Source organism: Phaethon lepturus, unplaced genomic scaffold (genome assembly GCF_000687285.1).
Source record: "Phaethon lepturus isolate BGI_N335 unplaced genomic scaffold, ASM68728v1 scaffold3586, whole genome shotgun sequence".
Lineage (NCBI taxonomy): Eukaryota > Metazoa > Chordata > Aves > Phaethontiformes > Phaethontidae > Phaethon > Phaethon lepturus.
Genome location: NW_010546801.1, coordinates 53,291 through 73,567, shown reverse-complemented (window position 1 = coordinate 73,567; position 20,277 = coordinate 53,291). Strand labels below are relative to the sequence as shown.

Sequence of the window (20,277 nt, the reverse complement as noted above, 5' to 3'; positions counted from 1 at the left end):
TCTTTCCCTGCAATGCCGACAAGCAGCTCATCTCATTTCACCAAGGGGTAAATAACATTTTTATGGCTAACAGTGCACTTATGGGACACTTGTGTGAATAGCTGAAGCACTGAACATTCATACATTACCTTATTTCAGACTAACATTTCTTCTTGCCTATTTCCCTAAATAATCACACCCCTAGTAATGAGTATGATGAAGTTTTAAGATGTTATACTGAGTAACAGATAATAGTCTGTATATATACTTTCGTCCAACAGTCCCTTCAAAAACTTTGCAGAAACTCAAAAATTTATCAACATATAACCCTAAGAATACAGGATTAAATCAAGTAGTAGTAATATTTTGTTGTTGTTGTTATTATTATTACAATAATTTAAACTATTACCATTGTTATTTTTATCTTAATGATCTAATTGGTATTTTTATATTTCAGTATATCTGATCCAATTGTTTTCTGTTTTCTCAAATCATTCATGCAGGAAAAAAAGAGTTCAGAATAGACAGACTCAAATTTTGCCTACTTCTGTAAACAGAAATTTTAGATGAAAAAAAAAAATCTCTCCAATCACAGAATCCATAGACTAAAAGACTTGATGGTCAGCGTCTCTTCTGTTCAGCGTGATGCTACATGCATTAAGAAGCACCTGTGTTAAGTGGAGCCCATCCCAGATGAGCTTCCTCTTACCGAGCAACTGGGCTTACTCAAGGCAGGGAAGATTGCTGGGACTGCAAAATGTGGGTCAGAGGGTCTCTGCACAGAGCAGCACTTAAGGAGCAGGCAGAGCAGGCAGTAGCAGTCAGGCTGCACAGAGGACAGAAGAAACAGTGTTAGGAACCAGACAGACGGAAACAAGACAGTATTCTGCCACTCAGAAAATTACTGAGGAAAGGGAACTAGCAAGGATCCCCCACAAAGCTACCTGGATTCTGAGAAGATTCATATTGAAACCTTCTAAAAATTTCTGTCTTCTCTTCTCTAGTTCCAGTTCCATTATAATAGGTAACTAGTATAGTTTATATTCCAAGAAAAACTAGCTTTAAAAGCACTATAGTAGAATGCCTAGACAGCCCTACCTCAAATCCCTGGCCAACACATGGTCCTACCATGAACAAAGTGCAGCTCTTCAACTAAGTAAAAAGACGCATAAGCAGCTAGTAACAGTGGGAAGCCAAAACTACACAAATTTACACTAAGATATTGATCTTTATTAAGATACTGGAATACTGTATCTATGAGCATGGTGGAGTGTTCACCACAAAGGCAACACCAGGTAGCATTTTTCTGAAATATGTAAAAATATATTTTGGGCTATATACCACAACTTCAAAGGAAGTTTTGCAGTTCATGATCAAAGGTTGTTTAGGCTGTTATTTTAAGAGGTCATAGTACCTTATTTTATTGATCCCTCCTGCCCTTGTAATTCATTCAGCTATAAAGTATACAACACAAAAATATTGGAACATAAACCTCAAACTTCATTTAATTACAGATTATAGAATTAAATAGACAACTCACACATAATTTTAAAATAAGCCCATTTAAAAAGCTTACTACACAGAAATGGCAATCAAACCAAGAGTGTTAACTAATGGTTTGCAAGTTCCCAAGAAACAACAAAATTCAGCTTCCCATTATTTGCCTTATACTAGAGATTCTTTTGTTTCATGATTCAATCATATCACTTCCAAAATTATTTCTCAACACTGGCCAAGAAGAGACTGATACTGAAAAAGTGTTGGCATTTCAGATTTGTTTAATTCAGCATTCCATGTCCTTTGCCTAAATTCAAATAAAGGTTTGAACAAAAATATCTTCTCTAGGTCTAAAGCAATGTTCTATATTAAATAGGCAGAAATATTCCCTGCTGTGTGGCACAGCATCAGGTTAAAGATTTTAATGCTTTTATGTTAAGAACCGTAAATTATATTCTGTTTTATCCTAAAATATATAAAACCATTCAATTCCAATCATTATTAAATTAAATTATGTTTCCTCCAGGTACTATTTGACTAGATCTAATGAGGCTATTTAACTTTTTAAGAGAAAGCCAAAACCTTGGTATAAATATTAAAATGCATGCAACTATTCCTAATTTCAAAGCTAAATATTTCAGATGAAAAATTCTAAAATTAAACTTGGTGTGCATGATTTTATTGACCGTGTTATGGTCCGATTAACTTGGTTTTAGTCAAATAGAACTTCTAATTTGATTAATTTATTACTAGTTGCCTGGTTGTATCTTTATGTTCTATATTACTTTATAAAAATTTTATGTGGAAAAACCTAACTAAAACTTTAAAAATTATGCTATTTGAGATAATAATAAATGCTACTGGTTTTAATTTAGAAGAAAAAAATTATGCCTGTCTCCTACTCTGTTTTATTTATTGTTCAAGTAGCAATCAGGTTCGACCAAGAGTCAGCAAGTCATATCTTTAAAAACAATTATCTGAAAGCTGTTGACAACAGCATAGTGCACAACAGAAAGAGGCACTGTGTGTTTCCCATAGGATTTGGACCACAAAGAACAACTTCTATTTAAAGAAGTAGTTTACTTTCCTCCTGTATCATTGTGTAGTAAGTAACAACAATAATAATAAAGTCAGGGATTTGGTAACGCTTCCCAGGCTTTTCAAGAACCCTGGAATCCAATACGTGACCTTGTCTATGTATACAGGAGTACAGAGTGACAGATAAAGGGAAAAATCTGTTTATAGCAAACCAAATCTCCTCTAATACCTCATAATAAGAGTATTCCAATTCAATACCTTCAAGAAACTCCCTGTCAGCAAAGGCAGTTTGCATAGGTGGAAAGATGGCCATACAGATTATTTCCTCAAATGTGATCAGATCAAAGGACTGCAACACAACAATGAGTTTACCATTATCATATTCTACACACAACAGTATGTGTTTGTCATTTCTGTAATGCTATATTACAGAAGTATCAATTTACAGTTTATTTTATTATTTTTTAGGGAAGTGTAACAGGGGGCCTGATTTAGTAATAAAGCACTCAGAAACATTAAGTAGAAATTTGTCAAAACTAGATACTTCAGTACCCATAATTTTCTATTTTAATTCTAATTAACACTTTTAACATCTACAACTTTCTGAAGTGCATTAAAAGGAACAAAGAGTAATTCTAGGAAGCTTGGTAACCAAAGCATTTTCCCCCTGAAGCATTAACAAAAGCTACTATACAGAATCTTACAGCTCATGGAGTACTTGAGCTGTAATTTGAGAAGCAAGCACCAGATAACTTTCAGTCCCATTTGAAAATGAAAAGCTTGGTCCGAACAGATAATTCTATTATTTAACTCCGTCGGTTATATCATTTACCTACTATTCTTAGCAGGGCAGTAAACACTTCTAGATCTAGATCTGCAGTACTTAATTTTCGTATGGAAAAAACTTTTCAGCCTGTTTCAAACTCTTTTCATGCCCTAACAACAATCTATTCCTCTCTTGCCCTCCGTCTCCCCCCTCGCAGTGAACTGCAACAGAAGTTAACCTGCAGGTTCCAGGCATCTTTGCTTCTATTTTTCCCATTCTTTGCTAAGATGCTGACCACAGCAACAGCTGAAGAAATTCTGACAAAGCAAAAAGTAAAAGGATTTTGCAGCCGCACTGCAACAGGATCCTTTCCAAAAGGAAGCCTTATAGTCTCCGCACTGCTCTGGCATCCAACAGCAATTTTCACAAAGCAAAGTTTGCTGGTAATTATTTTCATAGCAGAGAACAAGTTTAAATTTTTTCAAATTAAAAGGGAGAGTAACAGCTAGTACGCTGCAGAACCTCATACAAAGTTTGCTACATGAAAATAAGCACTCAACAGGACATTTCAATGATCTGCAGTTAACACAGCAACAAAACTAATCAGATAATCTTTACTGTATGTGCAAGTAGTGAAAAGTCCTTTTGACAAAAAAAAAGTTTTATATAGTAGTTTATATTGTCTAATTTTTATCACTGACATTTCCATTTATACACCAGTGTTCCCCTAAATAAACCCATGCACATCACAGAATCATTAAGGTTGGAAAAGGCCTTTGAGATCATCAAATCCAACCGTTAACCCAACACATAAAATCTAACTTAAAATATTATTTTGAAAGAGAAAGCAAGCAAACAGCACTAACCTATTTTAATGCCACTCAAAATGTTGCCAATTTGAAATGCTTCAAAAATGGCTGCTGCAGCTCTACAATCATGTGGAAAAAGCAGTTTATATCCAGTGTGATCATAAACACTTCAAACAGAAATGCTTTCTGAATAGAATTTCGACCACACAAGCCAGATTTAAAACTTGCAACTGCCTTAGCAATACCAGTTTAATTTTCCTTCCAACATATTCTCTGACAAAGTAAAAACTGAAATGTTTAAAACTTACCTTATAAAATACTATTTCTCAAAAATATTCACGACAATAGCAAAACATGGTTAGGTTAAGAACACATTTTTCTATACTTGTTGTTTATATAATAAAACAATCCATATTTAAACAAAACAGCCAGGTAATTAAAAATTAATTTATTTTTTTAAAATGTGTAAGTAGTCTAGTAACTTTAAAACAAATCTACGTAAGGCCGAATTTATACTTCCATAGCAACTGCATGAATAGGTCCTCCACATTTACAATGTATTACTTTTTGCAAGTGTCACATTGCTGGAAGGATTCACCTCCATGGAAGTATCGGTGAAATGCTACTCCATATAAATTAACCTCCCATAACATCTGTAGCAGAATACCCCGAGGAAATAAAAGCTCATGTTGTCCTGCTGACAAGGACAGTCATCAAAAGGCTAGGCAAGCAGCCCTTCCTGGCAGCAGCATAATTAGAGAGAAGCTGGTTGTAAAGGTCAGATACACAGGTATTTTGTATCTGTCTTTCCCAAAATATTAATAGCAATTAACTATTCATGTGCAATTGTTCTTATTAATGGACAATTGTGTGGCTTCTCTGAAAGCTATCACACCAGAATACTCTCCCTTTCGTCATTGAAGAAGGTGGCTTCTGTCAGGTAAGCCAAGTCAGCAAGCCATGACCGCTAAATTATATCAACGGTACATGAACATTTTCAGTTTCAGGCAGTTTGTGAGGCAAAGCTTCAATGTGGACAGTGGTTTTTCCAAATTAGGTTCTAATGTAACCTCATTATAGTTTTGGCTGTTTAAAGAAAAATTGCACACACATCTCTATGGAAGATTCACAAGAATAATTTGTTGGAGATCCATCAATACAGGAACTTTAAAATTTCTAACACCTTCACTCATATATCTGAGGTAGAACTGAATCCGTAAGGTTGTGTAAGATTTTATAGCATCTGTAGTAAGGAAACCCAAACGCTTGATCACAGGCACGTCTAACTCAGGATCTAAACTATGATTCACCTGGCAAACAAAACCCACTGAAATGGAAGTATTTTTCTTCAACAAGCACAGGATTAATTAGATGCTGTTTGGAAAACGGTGCATTTCCTTCCACCTGTTGCACAAGCAAAACTGAAATCACCCGAGTTTTGATTGTACAAAGAATGAGGTATTAATCTCCAACTCATCATCCCTCCAAGAAATTTTATATTAGTTCCTGCAAATATTTCTTCTATTTTTAAATATAAACATCTCAAACACAATCCATCTCATCTAAAATAAATTTCTGAAGTTACCGTTTCTTCACCGTTCTACATCAAAATACAAAGTTTAACAAATGCTTTCCATGCTGCTCAACTAGCCAGCTCCAGTGATGCCATATAAATGCAGCTTTACTCAGTTATCCAAATCGGAGGATTAAAAACAGTCACCCATTTTGCCTTTACATACATGGATAAAGCAAACACATTAAATTATAATTTTCTTTTCCTAGATTAGAAGCAGAATTTAATTTTTTATGTTATCATAGCATATACTGTTTATGATGGAAGAAAATCCTATGCTGGGAGGACATGGGAAATAACATGAACAACATATTTCTATTTACCTATTCTAAAGAACAGTTCAGTTAAAAGCTGATGACCGTTACGAAAGACCCAATCAACAGAGGGATGGTCTAAACTAACTAAGATCCACAGAGCAGCATCACACTGCCAGCTCTCCCTCCCAGGCCTCCTTTCCTACATGACTAAGCAGCATATACAGAATGATTTCTCATACCTCCACTGTGACATGAGGTCCACTCCAGCTCTCTAGATCCCAGGAGTGGCCTGTCTAACCCTGGGGTTTTTCTCACCTTCCCAAGGTAAGCTTTAACCAACATGTTTTGGTCTACAAAACCCTAACAGAGGGAACCAGCTATTACCTTGATTACATGAGGCAGAACTGTTTGCTGCTGGCAACAATACCCCATAGTTGCTCACTGAGCCCTATTAACAAGAGTTCACTGCTCCCTTCCCCTCTCACACAATCCCTATAGTACACCGCACTGCCAGATGTGTTTCTGTATCTGTCTGAATGTGCATATACATTTCCTTAGCTCAGTGCATAGGTTAAGTTTCTGCTCCTCCATTCTGTCCATATACAAGTGAAAATTTATCAGGGTAAGGGGATCAACAAAAGGGGAGGGCAGGCAGACTGCCTATATTATGTATCTCTAATTGTTTTGCCACTTTAGTATTAGAGAAAGTATTCAATATCTCAAGCCATTCTATATAGGTCCTTTTTATTGTTGCATCCACTTTCACATGCAACGACCATGCTAGGAAACAGCAGCCAGGCTTTTGCTGTTTGAGAAAACCACTATCTGTGTTCCTGTTGCAAATAAAGCTCTGTTAACAAGAGGAAAATTTTTTGTTTTTCCAATCAAATGCAAATACTGATTCTCTACTGTGGTTCTTACACATATAGCAGATTAACATAGACTATCCCATATTTCCAGCTTTTGTAGTACTATGTCACAAAGCATGAACATTTTCCTACCGATTCCTGATAGCTGTCACTCATTTATATTAAAAAGCAAATCCCTGCATACATAAAATGCTGATACAACTATACAGTTTATAATATGAATGCAAAATAGATACAGTATAGCTTTTAAAAAAAATTGCAGTGGATATTACAATAAAGCTTATTTTGGAAACCATACAGCAAAACACCACAGAGAGATGAGTAACATCATGATAGGTTTATCACTGTATTTAGAAGTACTCTCAAAAACATGTATATGCTGTGGTCACTTGTACTACCCTGAACTGCAGGTCTCCTCAAACAGAATAAAGCCATTATTAATTCTGATGGGCTGATTTTTCATTAAAAATGCCAAGTTAAAAGAAATGAGATCTCCTAATCCATCTTCAACTCAAACGGAAATAAAAACATATCAACAAATTGACTTTTAATTACATTGCTCTTCAAGGAGACCAAACATGGTAACGGTTTTACCTTGCTGATGATCAAACATAGCAGCTGAAGAGAGATCAAAGTAAGTCAAAAAACCTCAATTGCTTTTTCTCTTAATCAGCTTTCAATACTGTAATGTTATGGAAATCAACATAATGCTGTGGAAATCAGCAGAGAGAGAATACCTGTAAAATCACAGGTTAAAAAAAGCTGAGACTACTTCCAACCTTCTGACTGTCTTGCCCATGTCCATTCCCCTGCCATACTGGGAAAAGAAATTACCAGAGATTAAAGGATTTAGTGTCTTCATAGGCCTCTGTAGAATAAAGCCACTACTGCAGCACCTCGGAGGCAGCAGTCGATTTGTGTTTCGCTACCACACGGATTCCAGAGTTCAAGGCTCTGGAATACTCTGAGAAGACAATTTTCATTGTTTACTGTCTTTGAACAGACAAGTCATCCTTCTTCCTCCCGGTTTTTGGAGGTGCCTCTACTTGATCATGCCCTGAAGTGCATGACTGTATCAAGCTTAAAGTCTGGCCAGTTCAGAAGATGAGAACTCTCTTTTTTTGGGGGTGGTGGTTGGTTTTTTGTCTCTTTGATAGAGTTTTCAGAGCCTGTTTAGTTTATCCCTCCCCACTCCCTGAAGAGATAAGATTCTTTACTTCCGGTGAATAAAAGTCACGTATTTAGTAGAAAATTTATATGTAACCATAAAACATTTGAAAACAAACGCATTTAGGAGAAGCTAAATTAAAAATTGTTGTTTACGATATTGCTTTGGATGTTAGGGTTTACTGTCTCTCTTCCTGGGCACAAAATAGATACATACAATTTAGAATTAAGCATCTTACAACATAGATATGGATAAATTATTATTGATGCTCATGGCTATATAAAATCTACTATATGGTAGAAAACCAATCATTGCCTGGTTCTACCTAACCCCACATTACATCCCATATTTTAAGAAGTGTTAAAATGTTTTTGCACTTCTACTTTTGAATAGATACACCTATGTTATTTCTAGGTATCAGTCTTTCCCTTTCCTAATATGTAACTGTATTATGACAATGATGAAGAGATCGAACAGATCCCTCTGAATGAAAATCCTAATAAAATGTAAAATATGAAAACATGCAGAAAAACTTTTTTCTATTCTGAACAGTGTTTAACTACATATCTAGACACAAACTATGTAATTTCACCTCTAAACCCACATTATTTTACAGTGTAGATACAGAAAGCATAGCATCCAACTAAGTGTGGTCTATTTCTGTGCATTATTCTAGATTTGTGCAGCTTTTCTACCCAAAGATTTTGCAACACTGAGCAGCTAAATATTGCAATATATGAGCAACTAAAATGTTAAACCATAATTTTTCTCAATCTGGGATCCAGGTAAGTCTCCCAAGTAATTTTAACTCATTAGTTTAAAATCTCCTCCAATGATTATGCTTTATACACTGTAAATAAACAGGGATCAATTGAGTTCTGTGGAAGTCTGAATCTAGCAGCTGTAGGAAATCTATCACAGATACCAGAATAGCTTTTGTTTCTATTCTTAGTCTGCTTCTACCTTACGCTTTGTGTAATCACCTTCATATTGGTATTCTACAAGGCAGAGATGGCAAAACTAGTACAAATATGGAAAATTAGTAGAACATGATTTTGCACATATTTTGTTTGATGTATGTATTTGCAATTTTAAAATATATTGACTCCTTTACTCTCAAAGCTCATATCTGACTTCTTTTGACTTTGGAAACCCTTCAGTGCTTCCACAATTCTTGAGACTACATCAATTATCAGGGCCCAGTGTAATGATATTTCATTTTGGTAATCTGAAGGCTAAAAAAATCATCATTTCTCTCTCCATCACCTACAAACAATTTCTGATAAAATGCAATTAATTGTCTTACTATGTTTTATTATTTTTAGAAACCTCTACAGCTGTTAATGAAACTGCTGGAATTGAAACAATTTCTTTTTTGGATATTCAACATCAAATTATTAATCTTACTTGTTTAAAAAAATAAACCAACCAACCCACATCAGAAACCCCACTAACTCTCCCTCTACAGGTTTTAATGTTTTTTCTCCTTCTGAGTCCCTCAAACACTTCACATTTCCTACTAACTGTCACAAACTCCTTTTCTCTATGACATGAATAGGTTGGTTCTTGTGGTAAAATCCTTTTTTTGGTCACTATCATTCATATGCCAAAAATACAAGTACAGGGTTTTACTTGCCATAATACAAAGAGTAATAATAAATTTAAGGTATGTTATATTTAATGTTCACTCTACTTTGAGAATTAGGGACTTGCTTTCCTCAGAAGTTTTCTCCACTTTATGTGTCTGCCTGCACTTTTCATGAAATATCACTCAAGAAAGTAAACAATGTGCTCTTGCTGCACATCTCAAATGTTTTACAAAATACACATTAACAATTAGATCTGTTCCTTTCTATGGAAGTTGATTTTGTAAAATGACTAATTTTTTAGCCTTTTAACATTTCTCTACTTGTATCTAGTCTTTTAGATGACCCAAATTTTCTTAAATATCCACAACATGAAAAAATTACTCAAGACTGAAAGGAAAGTTACTTATGGAAACAAAGGAAAATAATGTGAAATTTCTAGCATATAAACAAAAAGTGAACAATAAAGATGACTGCAGACTTCTAAAGAATGAACTAAGTATTTTACTGAAAGACAGACAGAGACACCCTAAATAATTTATTTTCCTCAATGCTTACAAAGGAAGTAAGGCAGATCTCAGAAACCAAGATTAATTAACCAAGGAGGAAGGAGAAATGATGAAGGCAACCAGACTCACACCAAGAAAGAGCTGAAGAAATTAGACTGTGCAAAGGCTGCCAAAGCCTCCAGGACCAGATGGGATGCAGCCTGCATTTCTAAAAGAAGGAGCAAATGAGAGAGAAGAACCATTAGCAGATGTATTTAGAGAGCATGTGAGAACAGGGGAATTACTGATGGACTGAAGAGAGGTAAATGCAGCACCCACACCATACTCTTCATTATAAGCAGCATCAAGCATACTGGAACTGTGACAGTTTCCTATTGCATGGTCTTGTGTTAGCACTAACTGCTGCCATGGCAACACGATGCAATGAGAGCAGATGGGGAGTAGAAGGGTCTGTTTAAGGGTAATTAAGATGTGCTCATCTAGGAAGGGGCAAGCGTTATGCCCAAGCAGGCTTTGTCTGCTCTTCAGGAAAAGCTGTTTGTGATCTTTTAAAATTTTGCCACTGGGGATAACTAATTAGCAGATCGATGCTCAACACAGGAGTCTAGATTCTGATATGGGTGACAGCTGGTGGCAGCTGGGCCCAGGAACAGGCAGCCTTTGTAAAAAGGGTAGCAGAGAGATGCAGACAGACAGACCCAGGCAAGAAAAAGCTGTAAGAAGTGTTAAGTTGTAAAAAGGGATATAGAATGTTTACTGTAAATAGATGTTTAATTCTGTGACACCTTCTCTCCCTCTTAATAAAGATTTCTATGATTCACTTCCTCTGTTTTCGTCTCAAGTGTTGTTTCTTCCTCTGCCAGTTCATAGCTTTACTGGGTCATTCTCCTTCCCCCCCCTCCTTCTGTCAGGTATATTCTAGTAAAATGGCACTGGGGGTAGGTTTTTCTGTTGGTTGTTTCCATATACTAGAGAAGAAAGAAAGGAATCGGCAGTCTTAGGAGAAAAAAAACAGCAATAGGTGAGACAGCTCACTGTTAAAAATCTGTATGTTCATGTTTAATCTGCATGCAAAAAGCAATGTGGGATATGAATGTAGTGAGAGTTTACACAGACGCTCTAATTGCAGACTTTTCGGACCACACTTTCCAGATCCCCTACTCAGTCCACCAAGAGGCATTAATTCACGGCCTAGACCAGCAGTTCATACTCTGGGAAAACATCTCTCAGGGCAGGGGACAGGTGGAAATTCCAGCCAGCCTGTGACTACCCCACTTCACACATACACCTGTGTACATATGTAAAAGCTCTTCTTTCTAGCAACCAAAAGTTGCGCGTAAGTGCTACACTTACACTTTGTAATAGAGTGGATGACTGGAGAAATGCAAGCCCAACAGCTTAAATAAGAGAAAACAAGTCAATAACAGTGTCCCAAACTAATAAATATTCAGAAAAGGTCCATTCTAGAAAGCAAGCAAAACAAAACCAACAAAAGCCTCAGACTTAAAGTACAGACATCTATCAAGAGGATTCAGATTGGAAAGCTGGTAGTATTTCACGGACTCCTTTTTAGCCACCCAAAGACACTCCTTGTCTGGGAGAAGCTCCCTGTTTATGAGCCACACATAGCATCAGAAAAGGCTAAAGCCAGAAACAGCATGCAGAGGTTGTAGCACTTTAAGAACAAAATTAAGCTTAACTGCACAATTAAAGTGTTTTGGAGAAAACACTGTTTATCTCAACCTGTTAACGTATAGTAAATAAAATACAGTATGCTATTGATTTCCACAGACTGATCACCAATATCAAAGTTCAAGCTGGGTTGTGCAAGTGTGGTTGATCAGGTAACTGCTATTTTCTGAATAGCTGCACAAACGTCACTAGGGCACATTCCTGCATACGCACGTCTAAAATCACACGCATCTTTTACAAGTATCTTTGAAATCTGTTTTCTGAGAAGTGCTCCAGTAAAATCTGATCACTTAAGTCTTCACAGAAAAACAAAACACAAAAAGCAGCACAGTCCGTACAGCCAAAACTAGTCACCAAATATAGCACAGCGACATAAAATATTTACAAATTTTACCTAAGTTATGTCACTCATCAAGGTAATTTATGTAATAAAACCCTAAGAAATCCCCACTTGTCTCTCATACAGTTGGTTATTTCTTCAAGTACTTGGAAATGGAAATTTATGCATAGAGCGTAAAAATGCTCTAATGAAAGGAAAAAGTAAATATTGTGGTTGTCCTGCTACTACTGAAACTGTAACTGCTGCCAGAAGCTGAGGAAAGAAAAAGATTTTAAAGATCTGCAATCAACATTTGTGGGAATGGCTCAATCGGAATGCGGCTAAGGATGCCTAAAGCAGACCTGCTCAGTTGCAGTTCTGTTTCTAATCTCTCCTATTCCTCTTCAGCTGCTCTTTTCACTGAAGTCTCCAGTCCAAGAACAGCACTCAGTAAATTAAAATTGCCCTCCCTGGAGCAACTGAGCACTTACCGACCTGAATTTGACATGAGAAGACATGAGATCCACAGCTTCTGCCATACATTTCACGTAGGGTGCTGGGAGGTAGCCAGATAAATGGCAAGTGCTCGTATTTCTCTCAAGAAGCCTCCTACAGACCACTGGGGACCACCAGGGTAGAAACGGTACATACATCCTTGGAAGTTTGGAATGAAAGAATGACAGTTACTGGCTGATTTAAAAGGCCCCCAAAATCTGGATTTTGGTGGAAAATTGTTGTTTTAAATAAAGAAAAATAATTTACTACCAAAAAAAAAAAATCATTCTGGTTAACTATCCTGTTTGTGAATCTGCTTAGAATAAGGAGCAAACAGAAGCAGCTTTGACAGAAACAGAAATCCATTTTAAATCTGCTTTCAAACTGATGTAACCTGGAATATGGTTATTGATAAAGACATTAACTTCACTTTTAGATATTGTCTCACAGACTTTTGGTATAACTACAGTCACACTGCAGTAGTATGCAGATACAGTTGATCTAGTTTGGTTACCAGAGCAGTATTACCATGTTAATGCTTTACACAGCTAGCCCTCAGTGAATGGGAGAAGCGGAAGGTAAGAGACAAAACTTAACTATGTTCCAACTATTGGAAAAGATTATTTACAGCTCACACTTTCTTCACCAAAGTCATTGAAACCTGCGATACAAATCTATTATGTCAGGATTAATTAGTTATGGTGCTTATGGCTCTATGTTTTAAAATTATACTGAAAAATCAGAGATTCCATTGTGTGATTTCTTATTGGAATGCTTTTGGTTCATTAGCACTCCTCCCTCCTCATCTAGGTCCTGTTCCTCTCCGCAGCTTTTAATCTCAGTCTCCCTCGAATTGCCAGACTCACGTTTTAATTCCTCCTTCCTGTCCTAGTCCTCCGCCTTTCTCTTCCCCATGATTTAGCATTCAGCGCCTCTGAATTTGAGAATTCTTCTTCCTTCCTCCTAGGAAAGAGGTCAAATAAAACCACTCTGCTCTCAATTTCAAAGCCTGGGTTCACACTCCAGTCCACACCAGCTCTGAGCAAAAATTTACAGCTTTATATTAGAAGAGCTACTTTGTGAACCAGCACTTGATTTGGTTTGCAAGTAGAAACAATTACAGCTTTCCAAGTTTCTTTTTGAAAGCAAGGAATACTCAGCATTCAACCATATCCCAATTTATCAGAAACTCTGCAAAACTCTGGTATGTAAGACATAGTTGTTTTTACCCAGTGTTTTGTTAACCTTCAAACTAAAGCTTCAGCCTCAAATACACCTGTTTGTCTCATAGCAGGGTTCCCAATAAACATCTTGATCAATAAATTGAAAGAACACACATGCTGAAATGATGCTGCAGAGTGATCAAGAGATATGTTAAAGCAGAGTGATACGCTGCATCTCACCTCAACATCACACAAATATCAAAGCCAACAATGACATACAAGGTGATGGATGCCTTTAGATTCTGCCATTCTCCTAGGGTGTACATTTTTACTTGTTTTTCTCTTTCAGTCTTGACCTATTTATGCTAACATTGCCTCTCCACTACCTAGACTACCTATTTATTCCAGCTGCCAAAACCAAATCTCTGCTTGGGGAGAGAACCAAAAACTATTTTTTTTTTTTTTTCATTCAAAAATTCCAATCAGATTTCATCTGAAAGGAGGCTGTAAATTCTCTTACCAAAGCTTAAAAATACATGTCTTATCACTTCAGCTACTCTAGGACCTCAGGTTAAATAGTATGGCCTGGAACATGTCAACACCCCACATCACTGAGAATAATATCAGAAACTTACATGTTATTTCTATACATTTCATGTATCATCTGTTTCCTGGAGTTTGGTTGTTTCTGCTATACTCTGCAATGATATCTAGCGATAAGAGATAATCAATGAGAAACATCTAGACCCGTTTTACATATCCATGCATCTTGTGGGGCAAGTGTATACGTGGATGTATTTATTTAAAATTATTAGTAATTTCTTTTTTTACAACAGGTACAGATCTTTTTATACTGATTTTTACTGAAAAAAAACAGTTTTAAGTCTAATATTCAAATATTTCAATTTTTTCACAGGACTTCTAGAAAGAAAATTTCTCATTTTGCAACAAACCAGCAAGCTGGCCCAAGATGAGTATTTTCTAACAAATTCAGTTCAGTATTTGACTGATTCTTACCACAGGTACAGTCTGAGACCTTGCGCAGCAGTTCATCCTTGTGCCTGACGTGCAGGTTGAACTGCTGCTATTTAGAATTACTCCTCTTTTATTTTTCTTAAATGATGAAAATCCTATCTGCTCATAAAAAAAAAAGGGGGGGGGGAAGCATGAAGTAATGGTTCATTTGAAGGGATAATGCATTGAAAACAGAGTGTCCCCTTCTGTTTAAGCCAAAAGAAAGAAATCAGAAAACATCCTAAGAAACAAATGTACAGAACAGATTTTTAAGCCTTCATACCCAAGTTAGTTACTAAAGGCATATGCACAGATTTGCATGTTCACTGATGCATGGAACTGTATCTGGAATGCAGATTTCATAGGAAATGCTTTTGAATAGCTATTCTGAGTAATCAAGATCACTTATTAATAAGTATTGTGCTTTGTTCATTGACATTCACAAACATTAAAAAAATACGCTTCTGTTCCTTGGGAAAAAAAAAAAAGTCTATCAGTTTATTGTAAAAGCTTTTAGTCAGAAAAGTAAAAATATTTTTCTGGGATCATTCAAATGGCAGATGGCAAGAGAGAAGCTTTCTACTCCATTCAGAGGCTGAATTAATTTCCTTAGCACAAATAGATTTGCAATTACAATAAACCATAACAGAAAACCCATCTCACTGCACAGTTTAAAGTTCTGTACAAGGTAATTCAACCTCAGTGAGCTACACAAGCTCTCTACCAATTTTCAGACACTTCCATAAACCACAAGGAAACAAATTCCTATTTTAACACAGCATTTTAACCTCAAGCAGTGGTACTGACACAGACAGCACTTAGTTTCCAAATAAAGGACTCTTGAAAGATTTCCCCAAAGTACTACAAATTCTCAGAGATTTCATAATTAAAAATACAGAAAGCTTAATGAGGTAGTATCTGAAATATCTGGAAAATACTGTTTAAATTGTTTATGCATTATTTTTGAATTTTGAGTTCCTTTTCCCAGGTGTCTCATACAGTAAATGTAAATACTGATTTGACAACAGACACTGATTCCTTGTATGTATAAAGCATTTTTGCAACATTAGCAATTGATGGCTAGCTGGTGACCAATAAAATTCAGACAAACTAACAAAATCTGGTGAATCCTTCAGAGAATTAAGCTACACAAAGACACTGTAGCATGAGAGTTTCTATGTGTAATTAAATTTCTGCACGTTAACATCATAGTAAAATTTCCTTAGCATGTACACATTTGTAAATCTTCTACTGAACATATAATACGAAACACCGTTCATGCTAATGTCTTGGAAATGCACAACTATTCTGAGTTTTGACTTTGGTTCCAAAGCTTTAAACCATGCAAGCACCCGCTCATTTCTATACCAATACTACATCATGTATTTCTGGTAAGATACAGTAAGAAGTTAATGGTTGATATTTATTGCTCCTTCAACTTCCTCTTTTTGCCTGCAGAAAATAATACATTTGTGAAGAAAAGACACTGCATCTGTGAAAAAAAAAAAAGTATGAATACAGCAGTGAGCAAACCAAAATCAGTAGTATGAGGGGTTGACCCTGGCCCTGGCTAAGCACCACACAGCTGCTCGCTCACTCGCCCTAGTAGCAGGACAGGAAGAGAATTGGAAGAGCAAAAGTGAAAAAACTTGTGGGTCAACATAATGGTAGTTTAATAAGCGAAGGAAAAAGGAATGAAAAAAACAAAGCAAGGGATGCAGAGTGGGAAAAAGACAAAGCCTTGATGCTGTGCAAATACTGCTCACCAACAGCCAGAACACTGCTGTGTTTTCAACACTGTTTTAGTCACAAATCCGAAACAAGCAGGAAACTGGCACCTTAAAATATTATCAGAGTTTAACCAGTTTTCAGAACATCACAGATGGTGTATGGTTTAATTTTATAAAACTTTATTAATGGCTTCAAATGTTAAAGGGATCTTTCTTTTCATTATTGCGCTTTGCAATACCAGATTTTGTAACACATTGCAACAACAACAAAAGACACATGTATATTGTAATCAATTATGTAGTTGTTTATAATACTATAAATTAGGGTAAAAGGTAATTATTGACCATATGTATTTTGCATATGTATTGTGTAAGGAGATCACAAGAAATACAACTCATTAGCATGTTGATAGTACTTTGTGCTAGGAGGCTGTAAAATTACACAGTATTAATTGCTTAATCAGAACAAACAGTCATCCTGCACACGTGGGTTCCAACTGTTAAAAGGTATTTACAATTCAACAAGGAAAAACAGACATTATGTAGCCACTGCAAAACTATTAGCACTGGCTATTGCACAGCTTAATCACACACTGAGGCAAAAACCATCATCCCTGTCCCCTATTCCTGCAACCAATTATTATACCACTACCAAGTGCCAATATGGAAATACAGAAGAAAAACAACCAGGATCTAACTCATGAGCACTAAGCTTACTCGTGGAAATAAATAATTTCCTACAGCAGATTTTAGGAAGGTGAGCTGTTCTGAAAGCATTAATGTTACAATTTACTATTTTTTTCCCTTTTATATTTATTTCCTTGAATGATACTGACCATGACTGCCTATCTACATTTCACAGAATGAATCGATATCTGAAAGCCTGGCTGAATTGACAATATGCCAGTGTTCAAGAATCAAAGCAGTCAAGTCTCAACAGGCCTGAATAACATTTCTGATGCACAAATATTTTTTTATTCCAATGATGTAAGCAGTAATTGCTTACGAGCAACTATTTTGAAAAGTCTTCAGTTTAGTTAGATTTCACAGTTGTACAAGCACTCAATTCAGAGGAATTATATTAGTTTTAATGGTTTGTAATATGTGAGCAGTAAAGTGTAACACAAACGAAAATGAAATGAGATTTACGTACCAAACATACACTGTCATGATTCTTTCACTGTCAGGAGAACTTTTTCTTTTCAAGTATTTCTAATAGATAATACCATTACCATTCTATTTAGTTTTATTCAAACAAAGAGGCAGCATTCTCAGGTACCAGGTATAGAATTATTATTAACAAAGCCCATAAGGTAGAATAAAATACATTGGAATAAAAATAGGTATACCAGCTATTTGTCATAATGCTGAGCAGAAATTTAGTCCAATCTTTATGCAGAGATACACATTCTTACTGTAAACAACACTTTAAACCTGCAAAATCTCCACTATGAAATTCTGCAGGTTAAAAGTCTCCATTACTGACAGACTAATGGAAAAAACAGCACTCTGGGCCATGCTTCCTTTTGGTAACACTAGGAAAAAACGAGTTTGCTCCTCCTCTTTCTGCTCCTGCTCAGCAAGAGATAACTAGAAAAATACCGGGGCAACTGAATGGCCACTCCCATCCTGTCAGTGTATTCTCATATATACATTCATTGTTTGTTTCTTTTTAAAAAATGAAATTGAGAAGTCTGAGAAATTCTGAGTATTTTTTACTTGATGACTACCCATTCATGACATACTACTCTTTTGATACGTTCTAATGTGAAAGCTCTCCCTGCTCACCAATGTTGAGGAAAAATTTGTCATCTTTTGCATTTTAGTCCAGAAACCTGCCTGCTACTTTTTTCATGGGCACTCATCAGTTTCACTAATTTGCTTCACTTTGAGCTCATTTTGGGCACATTTTGGCACACAAAGCCAGCTTTCTACATCATATAGACTTTATCTGTCGGTAAAAACACCAACCAGTAAATCAATACAAACTCAATCGGTCCGTCCTTTAATAACAATCAAAAGTGAATTATTGAAAGAAAAAAATTTTTTTTTCAGAAGTGCTAACACTACTGCTTTTAGTTCATAGTACTGAAAGATGTTCTTTTTACTAAGGACTATCTTTAGTATTAACTATGTTACAAATGTTACATATGCACACTTGTCTCAAAGGCAACATTTACCTACTATTACATCCTTATTGACAGATTCATCTCACATTTTTAGCAAGATTGATTTGAATCTAAGACTGCTTTGTGTTAATAGGTTAAGTGAAACTCTATTAGCACGCATATACAAAGCATAAATTACGTTTCAGTATTAAGTAACTACATGAATCATAATACATAATGTACCTGAAAACTGAGCATATCTACTAGGTAGCAATGGTCACTATTTTCAGCTGTTTTTAAGTTCACACCGTCAGCTACAGTATGATTATTGCCTTTCTTTAAACATTCATGTTTATGATACATTAGTTCTTACATTTTAATTACTAAACCATATGCTATCACTTTTGAAAAGAGAGAGAACTGTAACAGTGGCAAGGAAAGGGCAGTAGATATCTGCATTCTTTTACACATAATGAATATTACAACTCTCCAAGACTTAAGTATAGATAGAAGAAAAATATTATTGTCACCTAGATCATCTAGGCAATAAAACCTCAGAGTCCCCAAAGTTTTGTACCAAGTGTTTATAAATACTAGGCTATATAACAGCACTGGAAAATCATCCCCAGAGGCTATTAGGCTTCTATATCAAGACAAAAACACTGGTAGTTACTTTCACAGAATCCTTTAGTCGCACATCTAAAGCCTATATAACATGATTAAAGCCTCATTGCCACTCACCACAAGCGAAAGAGGCCTCTTCCATGAAACAACACCAATCAGTCCTGACAACAGCACCTGTAACAAAGAGAGCAGAGTCACCAAAGAGACGTGGGCTTTATACTAGTGTCATTAAAAGTAATTATTAAGATGAAGTTTAATACACAGTCATGCCTTGTATTACCAGAGTGCTGGAAACAAAATGCAAAAAAGAACATGTTTTCCTTTTATTCTCAGTAAGGTAGAACAATCACAAAATCAGACAGGGTATCCAGCTAAATTAGCAAAAGGGTTTTTTTGGTTTTGTTCCACCCATCCACCCAAACAACCACACTACTTGATCTTATGTTTGAAAAAGCCCACATACATTCATTTAAAACCTGTATTTAACATACAGATACATTAACCCTACCTACAAGCCAAATGCAAGTGGAATTCAGACCGTGATATACCTAAGCTGATCTTAGGTACTGTAAAATAACATGCAAGTTACAGTTGAGACACCTTAAGCTTTACATACAGTTAAAAATAGAGAGAGGAAAACAGAGAAATTGGAGTAACGGGGTAAGGGATATTGCTCTTGGGGAGGGAAAAAAGGTAGGGAGGAATCTTTTCATTAGAACATTTAATTAAAAAAAACCTAGTAAACTAGAATACAAATAAAACGCAGAGGAAAGAATGCATGATATATTTATTTCATGAGTCTGCAGTGTCATTTTTTCACCTTGGCTTGTGTAAAGAATTTGTCTAACAGCAGCTCATATACTTAGCTGGCCTGATACAATCATCATGAAATCCTCCTGTGACTGCTTAGAATAAGCTCTAATATCGTTATTGCTCTCTACAGACCTTTGATATTCAATAGGGAGGAAGCCCAGAAGCTAATGAATACCCTTTTCCTTGAAATGATATTCAAGGTTGGTTGAAATACAAACGCCAGAAAGTCACCATTCCCACTATGTCATGAGTTACTAGCAATCTTTTA

General features: G+C 35.9%; 1 protein-coding gene across 1 annotated transcript in view; it reads right to left on the bottom strand.

Annotated features, from left to right (window-relative positions):
• The window catches only part of LOC104622586 (protein FAM189A1-like), an 82,016-nt gene extending 62,652 nt beyond the window's left edge, over positions 1 to 19,364 (bottom strand). The window contains exon 1 of the mRNA XM_010289420.1: positions 19,314 to 19,364. The gene's annotated coding sequence lies outside the window, so the exon portion shown is untranslated. The remainder of the gene's footprint in view (positions 1 to 19,313) is intronic.
• Positions 19,365 to 20,277: the final 913 nt, after the last annotated feature.